Source organism: Ambystoma mexicanum, chromosome 2q (assembly GCF_040938575.1).
Source record: "Ambystoma mexicanum isolate Mex_15411 chromosome 2q, UKY_AmexF1_1, whole genome shotgun sequence".
In the NCBI taxonomy this organism is placed as follows: Eukaryota; Metazoa; Chordata; class Amphibia; order Caudata; family Ambystomatidae; genus Ambystoma; species Ambystoma mexicanum.
Genome location: NC_090924.1, coordinates 125,588,438 through 125,604,334, shown reverse-complemented (window position 1 = coordinate 125,604,334; position 15,897 = coordinate 125,588,438). Strand labels below are relative to the sequence as shown.

At 47.3% G+C, this 15,897-nt stretch overlaps 14 non-coding genes across 14 annotated transcripts; all 14 read right to left on the bottom strand.

Moving 5' to 3' along the window:
• Window positions 1–240: 240 nt before the first annotated feature.
• TRNAV-CAC (transfer RNA valine (anticodon CAC)) lies at window positions 241–313 on the bottom strand. The gene has a single exon. It is a non-coding gene; the product is annotated as a tRNA-Val (tRNA).
• A 1,787-nt stretch (window positions 314–2,100) lies between these two features.
• TRNAV-CAC (transfer RNA valine (anticodon CAC)) lies at window positions 2,101–2,173 on the bottom strand. Its single transcript has one exon. It is a non-coding gene; the product is annotated as a tRNA-Val (tRNA).
• A 419-nt stretch (window positions 2,174–2,592) lies between these two features.
• Window positions 2,593–2,664, bottom strand: TRNAP-UGG (transfer RNA proline (anticodon UGG)). The gene has a single exon. It is a non-coding gene; the product is annotated as a tRNA-Pro (tRNA).
• Window positions 2,665–4,468: 1,804 nt separating this feature from the next.
• TRNAP-UGG (transfer RNA proline (anticodon UGG)) lies at window positions 4,469–4,540 on the bottom strand. The gene has a single exon. It is a non-coding gene; the product is annotated as a tRNA-Pro (tRNA).
• A 1,318-nt stretch (window positions 4,541–5,858) lies between these two features.
• Window positions 5,859–5,931, bottom strand: TRNAV-CAC (transfer RNA valine (anticodon CAC)). Its single transcript has one exon. It is a non-coding gene; the product is annotated as a tRNA-Val (tRNA).
• A 419-nt stretch (window positions 5,932–6,350) lies between these two features.
• Window positions 6,351–6,422, bottom strand: TRNAP-UGG (transfer RNA proline (anticodon UGG)). The gene has a single exon. It is a non-coding gene; the product is annotated as a tRNA-Pro (tRNA).
• Window positions 6,423–8,226: 1,804 nt separating this feature from the next.
• Window positions 8,227–8,298, bottom strand: TRNAP-UGG (transfer RNA proline (anticodon UGG)). Its single transcript has one exon. It is a non-coding gene; the product is annotated as a tRNA-Pro (tRNA).
• Window positions 8,299–9,620: 1,322 nt separating this feature from the next.
• On the bottom strand, window positions 9,621–9,693 carry TRNAV-CAC (transfer RNA valine (anticodon CAC)). Its single transcript has one exon. It is a non-coding gene; the product is annotated as a tRNA-Val (tRNA).
• A 420-nt stretch (window positions 9,694–10,113) lies between these two features.
• Window positions 10,114–10,185, bottom strand: TRNAP-UGG (transfer RNA proline (anticodon UGG)). Its single transcript has one exon. It is a non-coding gene; the product is annotated as a tRNA-Pro (tRNA).
• A 1,311-nt stretch (window positions 10,186–11,496) lies between these two features.
• TRNAV-CAC (transfer RNA valine (anticodon CAC)) lies at window positions 11,497–11,569 on the bottom strand. Its single transcript has one exon. It is a non-coding gene; the product is annotated as a tRNA-Val (tRNA).
• Window positions 11,570–11,989: 420 nt separating this feature from the next.
• TRNAP-UGG (transfer RNA proline (anticodon UGG)) lies at window positions 11,990–12,061 on the bottom strand. Its single transcript has one exon. It is a non-coding gene; the product is annotated as a tRNA-Pro (tRNA).
• Window positions 12,062–13,386: 1,325 nt separating this feature from the next.
• Window positions 13,387–13,459, bottom strand: TRNAV-CAC (transfer RNA valine (anticodon CAC)). The gene has a single exon. It is a non-coding gene; the product is annotated as a tRNA-Val (tRNA).
• A 1,787-nt stretch (window positions 13,460–15,246) lies between these two features.
• On the bottom strand, window positions 15,247–15,319 carry TRNAV-CAC (transfer RNA valine (anticodon CAC)). The gene has a single exon. It is a non-coding gene; the product is annotated as a tRNA-Val (tRNA).
• Window positions 15,320–15,738: 419 nt separating this feature from the next.
• Window positions 15,739–15,810, bottom strand: TRNAP-UGG (transfer RNA proline (anticodon UGG)). Its single transcript has one exon. It is a non-coding gene; the product is annotated as a tRNA-Pro (tRNA).
• Between the last annotated feature and the right edge of the window lie 87 nt (window positions 15,811–15,897).

The window sequence follows — 15,897 nt, the reverse complement described above, 5'->3', positions numbered from 1 at the left end:
CAGTAGGGAAAATAAATCCTCTCTGTGCTCTGCAACATTACATACACAAAATGCAAGCGCGTGCATTTTTTTATTGGCCCCATATACAGAATACATGTGAGGATGCTTGCCTTCCCAGTGTATTTCTCAAGCTCTTGAGAGCATATGCTATTTCCATGGGAACGCAAATAAGTTCATACTTTACATTTGTGTGTGACAAAAGGGGAAAAAAACTATTTTGTGTAAAATGCCAGCAGAGAGTGTTTCTGCCCGGTCTCGAACCGGGGACCTTTCGCGTGTGAGGCGAACGTGATAACCACTACACTACAGAAACAGCTGCTTACTCACCTTTGTAGGGACTGGGAGAACAGGTGCAAAGGGCAGTGCAAGTGGACCTGCTTAAAGACTAATCAAATGCCTTGCGCCTGAAGCTCACACAATCCAGCCTAAAACATACGTCCTATCAAGCATGCGCACATATACAAGTATGCCAGCTGAGGGCCTATGCAGCGTACAGAGGGAAGGACATATTTCCACTTTGAGATCGGACGGCCAAAACTCACAAGCAAATCAAGGAATGTTACTGAGAGCTAACAGAGAACACAAAGTGCTTGTCGCAAGGACATGGCACGCAAAGAGGTTCAGGAAGTGAATTGTTCATCGACTACTGCTTACCGAGAAAACCAGAGAGTCTGTCCAATGAAAATAACATTGAAAAAACAAAAAATAGGAGCTCAAGTTAACCACCTTGATTGGGACCTCTCGCACCCAAAGCGAGAATCATACCCCTAGACCAACGAGCCACGGTCCTTTGAGCATTTGACGGAATTGTCCTCAGCGTTTGCACCCCCCTTAGGATTCGAGGCCAAGAATGCCTATTCCTGAAGTTTGTTCCTGCCGCTGAAAGCCTTGTCGGTGTATGAGCCAAATGAATGCCCCAGTCGGCACGCTCTGACTGTCTTCACAGGTCTCCTCCTCATCCCGAAGGTTGGTGGCCCATTGACATCAGGGTGGAAGGTGCTTGCGATACACTGTTCCTTCCTTCCTTCCTTCCTTCCTTCCTTTATTCCTCTTATGCTGTTTATGTAATAAGAGGGGACGATACACAGAAGAGAGAAAGTGGCCCAACACACTAGACTAGCAGTCTTCTGATCAATCTGCAGCTGGCAAGGTGGGGGAGAGCCTTTATTTTGCACCTGCTGGGATCTGCATTGGCAGAAGCTCTGAGGGCTGGGCCTTTCCTTTTGCCTGTAAAAACAAAAAGCAGCCCTCCTCCCTCCAGCCCTGAGAGCATGGGCGTGACACTGGAAAAAGCAGCATCTCCCCTTTGGTAAAGATGACCATTGCACAGCTGCTCACTCAGAGCTCGATCGTGCTCGATCAGCGAGATATATTTAGGTCACCAGCAAAGTCTGTTCTCTTTTCTTGCGTAGGGTGAGCATTCACAGAGCCCAGCTTCGTTGACAAGAGTGCAAAAGGTGTATACTAAAAGCTTTCTGCTTTACTTGAGCGCCATGGCCGTTATTATATTTTGGCTGCTCCAAGCAATCTCTGTCCAGCCGATGCAAATTTCCAGCTCAAATTTTCCCAGCACTCAAAAAGTCCCTCCTCCCGCCAGCTCTGCTTTCAGGAAGTTCAGCAGAAGCAGTCCAACTTCTGTTCCCACTTCAGAGGAAAAGCTTTCTCGGGCCAGAGAAAGCCAGGGAATCACTGTACCGGCAAGTGCATTTCTTACAACTGGTAATCCCTCAGAACACAGAAATGAAGAAGCTGTATATGAAAATGTATTATTTCTTTGGTACACTAACCTATGTAACTAATATGGACCATTTCAGAGGACGGAGCGGACCCAACTGTGATCCCAGAGACCCAAATACCCAGCAGTAGGGAAAATAAATCCTCTCTGTGCTCTGCAACATTACATACACAAAATGCAAGCGCGTGCATTTTTTTATTGGCCCCATATACAGAATACATGTGAGGATGCTTGCCTTCCCAGTGTATTTCTCAAGCTCTTGAGAGCATATGCTATTTCCATGAGAACGCAAATAAGTTCATACTTTACATTTGTGTGTGACAAAAGGGGAAAAAAACTATTTTGTGTAAAATGCCAGCAGAGAGTGTTTCTGCCCGGTCTCGAACCGGGGACCTTTCGCGTGTGAGGCGAACGTGATAACCACTACACTACAGAAACAGCTGCTTGCTCACCTTTGTAGGGACTGGGAGAACAGGTGCAAAGGGCAGTGCAAGTGGACCTGCTTAAAGACTAATCAAATGCCTTGCGCCTGAAGCTCACACAATCCAGCCTAAAACATACGTCCTATCAAGCATGCGCACATATACAAGTATGCCAGCTGAGGGCCTATGCAGCGTACAGAGGGAAGGACATATTTCCACTTTGAGATCGGACGGCCAAAACTCACAAGCAAATCAAGGAATGTTACTGAGAGCTAACAGAGAACACAAAGTGCTTGTCGCAAGGACATGGCACGCAAAGAGGTTCAGGAAGTGAATTGTTCATCGACTACTGCTTACCGAGAAAACCAGAGAGTCTGTCCAATGAAAATAACATTGAAAAAACAAAAAAAGGAGCTCAAGTTAACCACCTTGATTGGGCTCGTCCGGGATTTGAACCCGGGACCTCTCGCACCCAAAGCGAGAATCATACCCCTAGACCAACGAGCCACGGTCCTTTGAGCATTTGACGGAATTGTCCTCAGCGTTTGCACCCCCCTTAGGATTCGAGGCCAAGAATGCCTATTCCTGAAGTTTGTTGCTGCCGCTGAAAGCCTTGTCGGTGTATGAGCCAAATGAATGCCCCAGTCGGCACGCTCTGACTGTCTTCACAGGTCTCCTCCTCATCCCGAAGGTTGGTGGCCCATTGACATCAGGGTGGAAGGTGCTTGCGATACACTGTTCCTTCCTTCCTTCCTTCCTTTATTCCTCTTATGCTGTTTATGTAATAAGAGGGGACGATACACAGAAGAGAGAAAGTGGCCCAACACACTAGACTAGCAGTCTTCTGATCAATCTGCAGCTGGCAAGGTGGGGGAGAGCCTTTATTTTGCACCTGCTGGGATCTGCATTGGCAGAAGCTCTGAGGGCTGGGCCTTTCCTTTTGCCTGTAAAAACAAAAAGCAGCCCTCCTCCCTCCAGCCCTGAGAGCATGGGCGTGACACTGGAAAAAGCAGCATCTCCCCTTTGGTAAAGATGACCATTGCACAGCTGCTCACTCAGAGCTCGATCGTGCTCGATCAGGCGAGATATATTTAGGTCACCAGCAAAGTCTGTTCTCTTTTCTTGCGTAGGGTGAGCATTCACAGAGCCCAGCTTCGTTGACAAGAGTGCAAAAGGTGTATACTAAAAGCTTTCTGCTTTACTTGAGCGCCATGGCCGTTATTATATTTTGGCTGCTCCAAGCAATCTCTGTCCAGCCGATGCAAATTTCCAGCTCAAATTTTCCCAGCACTCAAAAAGTCCCTCCTCCCGCCAGCTCTGCTTTCAGGAAGTTCAGCAGAAGCAGTCCAACTTCTGTTCCCACTTCAGAGGAAAAGCTTTCTCGGGCCAGAGAAAGCCAGGGAATCACTGTACCGGCAAGTGCATTTCTTACAACTGGTAATCCCTCAGAACACAGAAATGAAGAAGCTGTATATGAAAATGTATTATTTCTTTGGTACACTAACCTATGTAACTAATATGGACCATTTCAGAGGACGGAGCGGACCCAACTGTGATCCCAGAGACCCAAATACCCAGCAGTGGGGAAAATAAATCCTCTCTGTGCTCTGCAACATTACATACACAAAATGCAAGCGCGTGCATTTTTTTATTGGCCCCATATACAGAATACATGTGAGGATGCTTGCCTTCCCAGTGTATTTCTCAAGCTCTTGAGAGCATATGCTATTTCCATGGGAACGCAAATAAGTTCATACTTTACATTTGTGTGTGACAAAAGGGGAAAAAAACTATTTTGTGTAAAATGCCAGCAGAGAGTGTTTCTGCCCGGTCTCGAACAGGGGACCTTTCGCGTGTGAGGCGAACGTGATAACCACTACACTACAGAAACAGCTGCTTGCTCACCTTTGTAGGGACTGGGAGAACAGGTGCAAAGGGCAGTGCAAGTGGACCTGCTTAAAGACTAATCAAATGCCTTGCGCCTGAAGCTCACACAATCCAGCCTAAAACATACGTCCTATCAAGCATGCGCACATATACAAGTATGCCAGCTGAGGGCCTATGCAGCGTACAGAGGGAAGGACATATTTCCACTTTGAGATCGGACGGCCAAAACTCACAAGCAAATCAAGGAATGTTACTGAGAGCTAACAGAGAACACAAAGTGCTTGTCGCAAGGACATGGCACGCAAAGAGGTTCAGGAAGTGAATTGTTCATCGACTACTGCTTACCGAGAAAACCAGAGAGTCTGTCCAATGAAAATAACATTGAAAAAACAAAAAAAAGGAGCTCAAGTTAACCACCTTGATTGGGCTCGTCCGGGATTTGAACCCGGGACCTCTCGCACCCAAAGCGAGAATCATACCCCTAGACCAACGAGCCACGGTCCTTTGAGCATTTGACGGAATTGTCCTCAGCGTTTGCACCCCCCTTAGGATTCGAGGCCAAGAATGCCTATTCCTGAAGTTTGTTCCTGCCGCTGAAAGCCTTGTCGGTGTATGAGCCAAATGAATGCCCCAGTCGGCACGCTCTGACTGTCTTCACAGGTCTCCTCCTCATCCCGAAGGTTGGTGGCCCATTGACATCAGGGTGGAAGGTGCTTGCGATACACTGTTCCTTCCTTCCTTCCTTCCTTCCTTCCTTTATTCCTCTTATGCTGTTTATGTAATAAGAGGGGACGATACACAGAAGAGAGAAAGTGGCCCAACACACTAGACTAGCAGTCTTCTGATCAATCTGCAGCTGGCAAGGTGGGGGAGAGCCTTTATTTTGCACCTGCTGGGATCTGCATTGGCAGAAGCTCTGAGGGCTGGGCCTTTCCTTTTGCCTGTAAAAACAAAAAGCAGCCCTCCTCCCTCCAGCCCTGAGAGCATGGGCGTGACACTGGAAAAAGCAGCATCTCCCCTTTGGTAAAGATGACCATTGCACAGCTGCTCACTCAGAGCTCGATCGTGCTCGATCAGCGAGATATATTTAGGTCACCAGCAAAGTCTGTTCTCTTTTCTTGCGTAGGGTGAGCATTCACAGAGCCCAGCTTCGTTGACAAGAGTGCAAAAGGTGTATACTAAAAGCTTTCTGCTTTACTTGAGCGCCATGGCCGTTATTATATTTTGGCTGCTCCAAGCAATCTCTGTCCAGCCGATGCAAATTTCCAGCTCAAATTTTCCCAGCACTCAAAAAGTCCCTCCTCCCGCCAGCTCTGCTTTCAGGAAGTTCAGCAGAAGCAGTCCAACTTCTGTTCCCACTTCAGAGGAAAAGCTTTCTCGGGCCAGAGAAAGCCAGGGAATCACTGTACCGGCAAGTGCATTTCTTACAACTGGTAATCCCTCAGAACACAGAAATGAAGAAGCTGTATATGAAAATGTATTATTTCTTTGGTACACTAACCTATGTAACTAATATGGACCATTTCAGAGGACGGAGCGGACCCAACTGTGATCCCAGAGACCCAAATACCCAGCAGTAGGGAAAATAAATCCTCTCTGTGCTCTGCAACATTACATACACAAAATGCAAGCGCGTGCATTTTTTTATTGGCCCCATATACAGAATACATGTGAGGATGCTTGCCTTCCCAGTGTATTTCTCAAGCTCTTGAGAGCATATGCTATTTCCATGAGAACGCAAATAAGTTCATACTTTACATTTGTGTGTGACAAAAGGGGAAAAAAACTATTTTGTGTAAAATGCCAGCAGAGAGTGTTTCTGCCCGGTCTCAAACCGGGGACCTTTCGCGTGTGAGGCGAACGTGATAACCACTACACTACAGAAACAGCTGCTTGCTCACCTTTGTAGGGACTGGGAGAACAGGTGCAAAGGGCAGTGCAAGTGGACCTGCTTAAAGACTAATCAAATGCCTTGCGCCTGAAGCTCACACAATCCAGCCTAAAACATACGTCCTATCAAGCATGCGCACATATACAAGTATGCCAGCTGAGGGCCTATGCAGCGTACAGAGGGAAGGACATATTTCCACTTTGAGATCGGACGGCCAAAACTCACAAGCAAATCAAGGAATGTTACTGAGAGCTAACAGAGAACACAAAGTGCTTGTCGCAAGGACATGGCACGCAAAGAGGTTCAGGAAGTGAATTGTTCATCGACTACTGCTTACCGAGAAAACCAGAGAGTCTGTCCAATGAAAATAACATTGAAAAAACAAAAAAAGGAGCTCAAGTTAACCACCTTGATTGGGCTCGTCCGGGATTTGAACCCGGGACCTCTCGCACCCAAAGCGAGAATCATACCCCTAGACCAACGAGCCACGGTCCTTTGAGCATTTGACGGAATTGTCCTCAGCGTTTGCACCCCCCTTAGGATTCGAGGCCAAGAATGCCTATTCCTGAAGTTTGTTCCTGCCGCTGAAAGCCTTGTCGGTGTATGAGCCAAATGAATGCCCCAGTCGGCACGCTCTGACTGTCTTCACAGGTCTCCTCCTCATCCCGAAGGTTGGTGGCCCATTGACATCAGGGTGGAAGGTGCTTGCGATACACTGTTCCTTCCTTCCTTCCTTCCTTTATTCCTCTTATGCTGTTTATGTAATAAGAGGGGACGATACACAGAAGAGAGAAAGTGGCCCAACACACTAGACTAGCAGTCTTCTGATCAATCTGCAGCTGGCAAGGTGGGGGAGAGCCTTTATTTTGCACCTGCTGGGATCTGCATTGGCAGAAGCTCTGAGGGCTGGGCCTTTCCTTTTGCCTGTAAAAACAAAAAGCAGCCCTCCTCCCTCCAGCCCTGAGAGCATGGGCGTGACACTGGAAAAAGCAGCATCTCCCCTTTGGTAAAGATGACCATTGCACAGCTGCTCACTCAGAGCTCGATCGTGCTCGATCAGGCGAGATATATTTAGGTCACCAGCAAAGTCTGTTCTCTTTTCTTGCGTAGGGTGAGCATTCACAGAGCCCAGCTTCGTTGACAAGAGTGCAAAAGGTGTATACTAAAAGCTTTCTGCTTTACTTGAGCGCCATGGCCGTTATTATATTTTGGCTGCTCCAAGCAATCTCTGTCCAGCCGATGCAAATTTCCAGCTCAAATTTTCCCAGCACTCAAAAAGTCCCTCCTCCCGCCAGCTCTGCTTTCAGGAAGTTCAGCAGAAGCAGTCCAACTTCTGTTCCCACTTCAGAGGAAAAGCTTTCTCGGGCCAGAGAAAGCCAGGGAATCACTGTACCGGCAAGTGCATTTCTTACAACTGGTAATCCCTCAGAACACAGAAATGAAGAAGCTGTATATGAAAATGTATTATTTCTTTGGTACACTAACCTATGTAACTAATATGGACCATTTCAGAGGACGGAGCGGACCCAACTGTGATCCCAGAGACCCAAATACCCAGCAGTAGGGAAAATAAATCCTCTCTGTGCTCTGCAACATTACATACACAAAATGCAAGCGCGTGCATTTTTTTATTGGCCCCATATACAGAATACATGTGAGGATGCTTGCCTTCCCAGTGTATTTCTCAAGCTCTTGAGAGCATATGCTATTTCCATGGGAACGCAAATAAGTTCATACTTTACATTTGTGTGTGACAAAAGGGGAAAAAAACTATTTTGTGTAAAATGCCAGCAGAGAGTGTTTCTGCCCGGTCTCGAACAGGGGACCTTTCGCGTGTGAGGCGAACGTGATAACCACTACACTACAGAAACAGCTGCTTGCTCACCTTTGTAGGGACTGGGAGAACAGGTGCAAAGGGCAGTGCAAGTGGACCTGCTTAAAGACTAATCAAATGCCTTGCGCCTGAAGCTCACACAATCCAGCCTAAAACATACGTCCTATCAAGCATGCGCACATATACAAGTATGCCAGCTGAGGGCCTATGCAGCGTACAGAGGGAAGGACATATTTCCACTTTGAGATCGGACGGCCAAAACTCACAAGCAAATCAAGGAATGTTACTGAGAGCTAACAGAGAACACAAAGTGCTTGTCGCAAGGACATGGCACGCAAAGAGGTTCAGGAAGTGAATTGTTCATCGACTACTGCTTACCGAGAAAACCAGAGAGTCTGTCCAATGAAAATAACATTGAAAAAACAAAAAAAAGGAGCTCAAGTTAACCACCTTGATTGGGCTCGTCCGGGATTTGAACCCGGGACCTCTCGCACCCAAAGCGAGAATCATACCCCTAGACCAACGAGCCACGGTCCTTTGAGCATTTGACGGAATTGTCCTCAGCGTTTGCACCCCCCTTAGGATTCGAGGCCAAGAATGCCTATTCCTGAAGTTTGTTCCTGCCGCTGAAAGCCTTGTCGGTGTATGAGCCAAATGAATGCCCCAGTCGGCACGCTCTGACTGTCTTCACAGGTCTCCTCCTCATCCCGAAGGTTGGTGGCCCATTGACATCAGGGTGGAAGGTGCTTGCGATACACTGTTCCTTCCTTCCTTCCTTCCTTCCTTCCTTCCTTTATTCCTCTTATGCTGTTTATGTAATAAGAGGGGACGATACACAGAAGAGAGAAAGTGGCCCAACACACTAGACTAGCAGTCTTCTGATCAATCTGCAGCTGGCAAGGTGGGGGAGAGCCTTTATTTTGCACCTGCTGGGATCTGCATTGGCAGAAGCTCTGAGGGCTGGGCCTTTCCTTTTGCCTGTAAAAACAAAAAGCAGCCCTCCTCCCTCCAGCCCTGAGAGCATGGGCGTGACACTGGAAAAAGCAGCATCTCCCCTTTGGTAAAGATGACCATTGCACAGCTGCTCACTCAGAGCTCGATCGTGCTCGATCAGCGAGATATATTTAGGTCACCAGCAAAGTCTGTTCTCTTTTCTTGCGTAGGGTGAGCATTCACAGAGCCCAGCTTCGTTGACAAGAGTGCAAAAGGTGTATACTAAAAGCTTTCTGCTTTACTTGAGCGCCATGGCCGTTATTATATTTTGGCTGCTCCAAGCAATCTCTGTCCAGCCGATGCAAATTTCCAGCTCAAATTTTCCCAGCACTCAAAAAGTCCCTCCTCCCGCCAGCTCTGCTTTCAGGAAGTTCAGCAGAAGCAGTCCAACTTCTGTTCCCACTTCAGAGGAAAAGCTTTCTCGGGCCAGAGAAAGCCAGGGAATCACTGTACCGGCAAGTGCATTTCTTACAACTGGTAATCCCTCAGAACACAGAAATGAAGAAGCTGTATATGAAAATGTATTATTTCTTTGGTACACTAACCTATGTAACTAATATGGACCATTTCAGAGGACGGAGCGGACCCAACTGTGATCCCAGAGACCCAAATACCCAGCAGTAGGGAAAATAAATCCTCTCTGTGCTCTGCAACATTACATACACAAAATGCAAGCGCGTGCATTTTTTTATTGGCCCCATATACAGAATACATGTGAGGATGCTTGCCTTCCCAGTGTATTTCTCAAGCTCTTGAGAGCATATGCTATTTCCATGAGAACGCAAATAAGTTCATACTTTACATTTGTGTGTGACAAAAGGGGAAAAAAACTATTTTGTGTAAAATGCCAGCAGAGAGTGTTTCTGCCCGGTCTCGAACCGGGGACCTTTCGCGTGTGAGGCGAACGTGATAACCACTACACTACAGAAACAGCTGCTTGCTCACCTTTGTAGGGACTGGGAGAACAGGTGCAAAGGGCAGTGCAAGTGGACCTGCTTAAAGACTAATCAAATGCCTTGCGCCTGAAGCTCACACAATCCAGCCTAAAACATACGTCCTATCAAGCATGCGCACATATACAAGTATGCCAGCTGAGGGTCCTATGCAGCGTACAGAGGGAAGGACATATTTCCACTTTGAGATCGGACGGCCAAAACTCACAAGCAAATCAAGGAATGTTACTGAGAGCTAACAGAGAACACAAAGTGCTTGTCGCAAGGACATGGCACGCAAAGAGGTTCAGGAAGTGAATTGTTCATCGACTACTGCTTACCGAGAAAACCAGAGAGTCTGTCCAATGAAAATAACATTGAAAAAACAAAAAAAGGAGCTCAAGTTAACCACCTTGATTGGGCTCGTCCGGGATTTGAACCCGGGACCTCTCGCACCCAAAGCGAGAATCATACCCCTAGACCAACGAGCCACGGTCCTTTGAGCATTTGACGGAATTGTCCTCAGCGTTTGCACCCCCCTTAGGATTCGAGGCCAAGAATGCCTATTCCTGAAGTTTGTTCCTGCCGCTGAAAGCCTTGTCGGTGTATGAGCCAAATGAATGCCCCAGTCGGCACGCTCTGACTGTCTTCACAGGTCTCCTCCTCATCCCGAAGGTTGGTGGCCCATTGACATCAGGGTGGAAGGTGCTTGCGATACACTGTTCCTTCCTTCCTTCCTTCCTTTATTCCTCTTATGCTGTTTATGTAATAAGAGGGGACGATACACAGAAGAGAGAAAGTGGCCCAACACACTAGACTAGCAGTCTTCTGATCAATCTGCAGCTGGCAAGGTGGGGGAGAGCCTTTATTTTGCACCTGCTGGGATCTGCATTGGCAGAAGCTCTGAGGGCTGGGCCTTTCCTTTTGCCTGTAAAAACAAAAAGCAGCCCTCCTCCCTCCAGCCCTGAGAGCATGGGCGTGACACTGGAAAAAGCAGCATCTCCCCTTTGGTAAAGATGACCATTGCACAGCTGCTCACTCAGAGCTCGATCGTGCTCGATCAGGCGAGATATATTTAGGTCACCAGCAAAGTCTGTTCTCTTTTCTTGCGTAGGGTGAGCATTCACAGAGCCCAGCTTCGTTGACAAGAGTGCAAAAGGTGTATACTAAAAGCTTTCTGCTTTACTTGAGCGCCATGGCCGTTATTATATTTTGGCTGCTCCAAGCAATCTCTGTCCAGCCGATGCAAATTTCCAGCTCAAATTTTCCCAGCACTCAAAAAGTCCCTCCTCCCGCCAGCTCTGCTTTCAGGAAGTTCAGCAGAAGCAGTCCAACTTCTGTTCCCACTTCAGAGGAAAAGCTTTCTCGGGCCAGAGAAAGCCAGGGAATCACTGTACCGGCAAGTGCATTTCTTACAACTGGTAATCCCTCAGAACACAGAAATGAAGAAGCTGTATATGAAAATGTATTATTTCTTTGGTACACTAACCTATGTAACTAATATGGACCATTTCAGAGGACGGAGCGGACCCAACTGTGATCCCAGAGACCCAAATACCCAGCAGTAGGGAAAATAAATCCTCTCTGTGCTCTGCAACATTACATACACAAAATGCAAGCGCGTGCATTTTTTTATTGGCCCCATATACAGAATACATGTGAGGATGCTTGCCTTCCCAGTGTATTTCTCAAGCTCTTGAGAGCATATGCTATTTCCATGGGAACGCAAATAAGTTCATACTTTACATTTGTGTGTGACAAAAGGGGAAAAAAACTATTTTGTGTAAAATGCCAGCAGAGAGTGTTTCTGCCCGGTCTCGAACCGGGGACCCTTCGCGTGTGAGGCGAACGTGATAACCACTACACTACAGAAACAGCTGCTTGCTCACCTTTGTAGGGACTGGGAGAACAGGTGCAAAGGGCAGTGCAAGTGGACCTGCTTAAAGACTAAGCAAATGCCTTGCGCCTGAAGCTCACACAATCCAGCCTAAAACATACGTCCTATCAAGCATGCGCACATATACAAGTATGCCAGCTGAGGGCCTATGCAGCGTACAGAGGGAAGGACATATTTCCACTTTGAGATCGGACGGCCAAAACTCACAAGCAAATCAAGGAATGTTACTGAGAGCTAACAGAGAACACAAAGTGCTTGTCGCAAGGACATGGCACGCAAAGAGGTTCAGGAAGTGAATTGTTCATCGACTACTGCTTACCGAGAAAACCAGAGAGTCTGTCCAATGAAAATAACATTGAAAAAACAAAAAAAAGGAGCTCAAGTTAACCACCTTGATTGGGCTCGTCCGGGATTTGAACCCGGGACCTCTCGCACCCAAAGCGAGAATCATACCCCTAGACCAACGAGCCACGGTCCTTTGAGCATTTGACGGAATTGTCCTCAGCGTTTGCACCCCCCTTAGGATTTGAGGCCAAGAATGCCTATTCCTGAAGTTTGTTCCTGCCGCTGAAAGCCTTGTCGGTGTATGAGCCAAATGAATGCCCCAGTCGGCACGCTCTGACTGTCTTCACAGGTCTCCTCCTCATCCCGAAGGTTGGTGGCCCATTGACATCAGGGTGGAAGGTGCTTGCGATACACTGTTCCTTCCTTCCTTCCTTCCTTCCTTTATTCCTCTTATGCTGTTTATGTAATAAGAGGGGACGATACACAGAAGAGAGAAAGTGGCCCAACACACTAGACTAGCAGTCTTCTGATCAATCTGCAGCTGGCAAGGTGGGGGAGAGCCTTTATTTTGCACCTGCTGGGATCTGCATTGGCAGAAGCTCTGAGGGCTGGGCCTTTCCTTTTGCCTGTAAAAACAAAAAGCAGCCCTCCTCCCTCCAGCCCTGAGAGCATGGGCGTGACACTGGAAAAAGCAGCATCTCCCCTTTGGTAAAGATGACCATTGCACAGCTGCTCACTCAGAGCTCGATCGTGCTCGATCAGGCTCGATCAGGCGAGATATATTTAGGTCACCAGCAAAGTCTGTTCTCTTTTCTTGCGTAGGGTGAGCATTCACAGAGCCCAGCTTCGTTGACAAGAGTGCAAAAGGTGTATACTAAAAGCTTTCTGCTTTACTTGAGCGCCATGGCCGTTATTATATTTTGGCTGCTCCAAGCAATCTCTGTCCAGCCGATGCAAATTTCCAGCTCAAATTTTCCCAGCACTCAAAAAGTCCCTCCTCCCGCCAGCTCTGCTTTCAGGAAGTTCAGCAGAAGCAGTCCAACTTCTGTTCCCACTTCAGAGGAAAAGCTTTCTCGGGCCAGAGAAAGCCAGGGAATCACTGTACCGGCAAGTGCATTTCTTACAACTGGTAATCCCTCAGAACACAGAAATGAAGAAGCTGTATATGAAAATGTATTATTTCTTTGGTACACTAACCTATGTAACTAATATGGACCATTTCAGAGGACGGAGCGGACCCAACTGTGATCCCAGAGACTCAAATACCCAGCAGTAGGGAAAATAAATCCTCTCTGTGCTCTGCAACATTACATACACAAAATGCAAGCGCGTGCATTTTTTTATTGGCCCCATATACAGAATACATGTGAGGATGCTTGCCTTCCCAGTGTATTTCTCAAGCTCTTGAGAGCATATGCTATTTCCATGGGAACGCAAATAAGTTCATACTTTACATTTGTGTGTGACAAAAGGGGAAAAAAACTATTTTGTGTAAAATGCCAGCAGAGAGTGTTTCTGCCCGGTCTCGAACCGGGGACCTTTCGCGTGTGAGGCGAACGTGATAACCACTACACTACAGAAACAGCTGCTTACTCACCTTTGTAGGGACTGGGAGAACAGGTGCAAAGGGCAGTGCAAGTGGACCTGCTTAAAGACTAATCAAATGCCTTGCGCCTGAAGCTCACACAATCCAGCCTAAAACATACGTCCTATCAAGCATGCGCACATATACAAGTATGCCAGCTGAGGGCCTATGCAGCGTACAGAGGGAAGGACATATTTCCACTTTGAGATCGGACGGCCAAAACTCACAAGCAAATCAAGGAATGTTACTGAGAGCTAACAGAGAACACAAAGTGCTTGTCGCAAGGACATGGCACGCAAAGAGGTTCAGGAAGTGAATTGTTCATCGACTACTGCTTACCGAGAAAACCAGAGAGTCTGTCCAATGAAAATAACATTGAAAAAACAAAAAATAGGAGCTCAAGTTAACCACCTTGATTGGGACCTCTCGCACCCAAAGCGAGAATCATACCCCTAGACCAACGAGCCACGGTCCTTTGAGCATTTGACGGAATTGTCCTCAGCGTTTGCACCCCCCTTAGGATTCGAGGCCAAGAATGCCTATTCCTGAAGTTTGTTCCTGCCGCTGAAAGCCTTGTCGGTGTATGAGCCAAATGAATGCCCCAGTCGGCACGCTCTGACTGTCTTCACAGGTCTCCTCCTCATCCCGAAGGTTGGTGGCCCATTGACATCAGGGTGGAAGGTGCTTGCGATACACTGTTCCTTCCTTCCTTCCTTCCTTCCTTCCTTTATTCCTCTTATGCTGTTTATGTAATAAGAGGGGACGATACACAGAAGAGAGAAAGTGGCCCAACACACTAGACTAGCAGTCTTCTGATCAATCTGCAGCTGGCAAGGTGGGGGAGAGCCTTTATTTTGCACCTGCTGGGATCTGCATTGGCAGAAGCTCTGAGGGCTGGGCCTTTCCTTTTGCCTGTAAAAACAAAAAGCAGCCCTCCTCCCTCCAGCCCTGAGAGCATGGGCGTGACACTGGAAAAAGCAGCATCTCCCCTTTGGTAAAGATGACCATTGCACAGCTGCTCACTCAGAGCTCGATCGTGCTCGATCAGCGAGATATATTTAGGTCACCAGCAAAGTCTGTTCTCTTTTCTTGCGTAGGGTGAGCATTCACAGAGCCCAGCTTCGTTGACAAGAGTGCAAAAGGTGTATACTAAAAGCTTTCTGCTTTACTTGAGCGCCATGGCCGTTATTATATTTTGGCTGCTCCAAGCAATCTCTGTCCAGCCGATGCAAATTTCCAGCTCAAATTTTCCCAGCACTCAAAAAGTCCCTCCTCCCGCCAGCTCTGCTTTCAGGAAGTTCAGCAGAAGCAGTCCAACTTCTGTTCCCACTTCAGAGGAAAAGCTTTCTCGGGCCAGAGAAAGCCAGGGAATCACTGTACCGGCAAGTGCATTTCTTACAACTGGTAATCCCTCAGAACACAGAAATGAAGAAGCTGTATATGAAAATGTATTATTTCTTTGGTACACTAACCTATGTAACTAATATGGACCATTTCAGAGGACGGAGCGGACCCAACTGTGATCCCAGAGACCCAAATACCCAGCAGTAGGGAAAATAAATCCTCTCTGTGCTCTGCAACATTACATACACAAAATGCAAGCGCGTGCATTTTTTTATTGGCCCCATATACAGAATACATGTGAGGATGCTTGCCTTCCCAGTGTATTTCTCAAGCTCTTGAGAGCATATGCTATTTCCATGAGAACGCAAATAAGTTCATACTTTACATTTGTGTGTGACAAAAGGGGAAAAAAACTATTTTGTGTAAAATGCCAGCAGAGAGTGTTTCTGCCCGGTCTCGAACCGGGGACCTTTCGCGTGTGAGGCGAACGTGATAACCACTACACTACAGAAACAGCTGCTTGCTCACCTTTGTAGGGACTGGGAGAACAGGTGCAAAGGGCAGTGCAAGTGGACCTGCTTAAAGACTAATCAAATGCCTTGCGCCTGAAGCTCACACAATCCAGCCTAAAACATACGTCCTATCAAGCATGCGCACATATACAAGTATGCCAGCTGAGGGCCTATGCAGCGTACAGAGGGAAGGACATATTTCCACTTTGAGATCGGACGGCCAAAACTCACAAGCAAATCAAGGAATGTTACTGAGAGCTAACAGAGAACACAAAGTGCTTGTCGCAAGGACATGGCACGCAAAGAGGTTCAGGAAGTGAATTGTTCATCGACTACTGCTTACCGAGAAAACCAGAGAGTCTGTCCAATGAAAATAACATTGAAAAAACAAAAAAAGGAGCTCAAGTTAACCACCTTGATTGGGCTCGTCCGGGATTTGAACCCGGGACCTCTCGCACCCAAAGCGAGAATCATACCCCTAGACCAACGAGCCACGGTCCTTTGAGCATTTGACGGAATTGTCCTCAGCGTTTGCACCCCCCTTAGGATTCGAGGCCAAGAATGCCTATTCCTGAAGTTT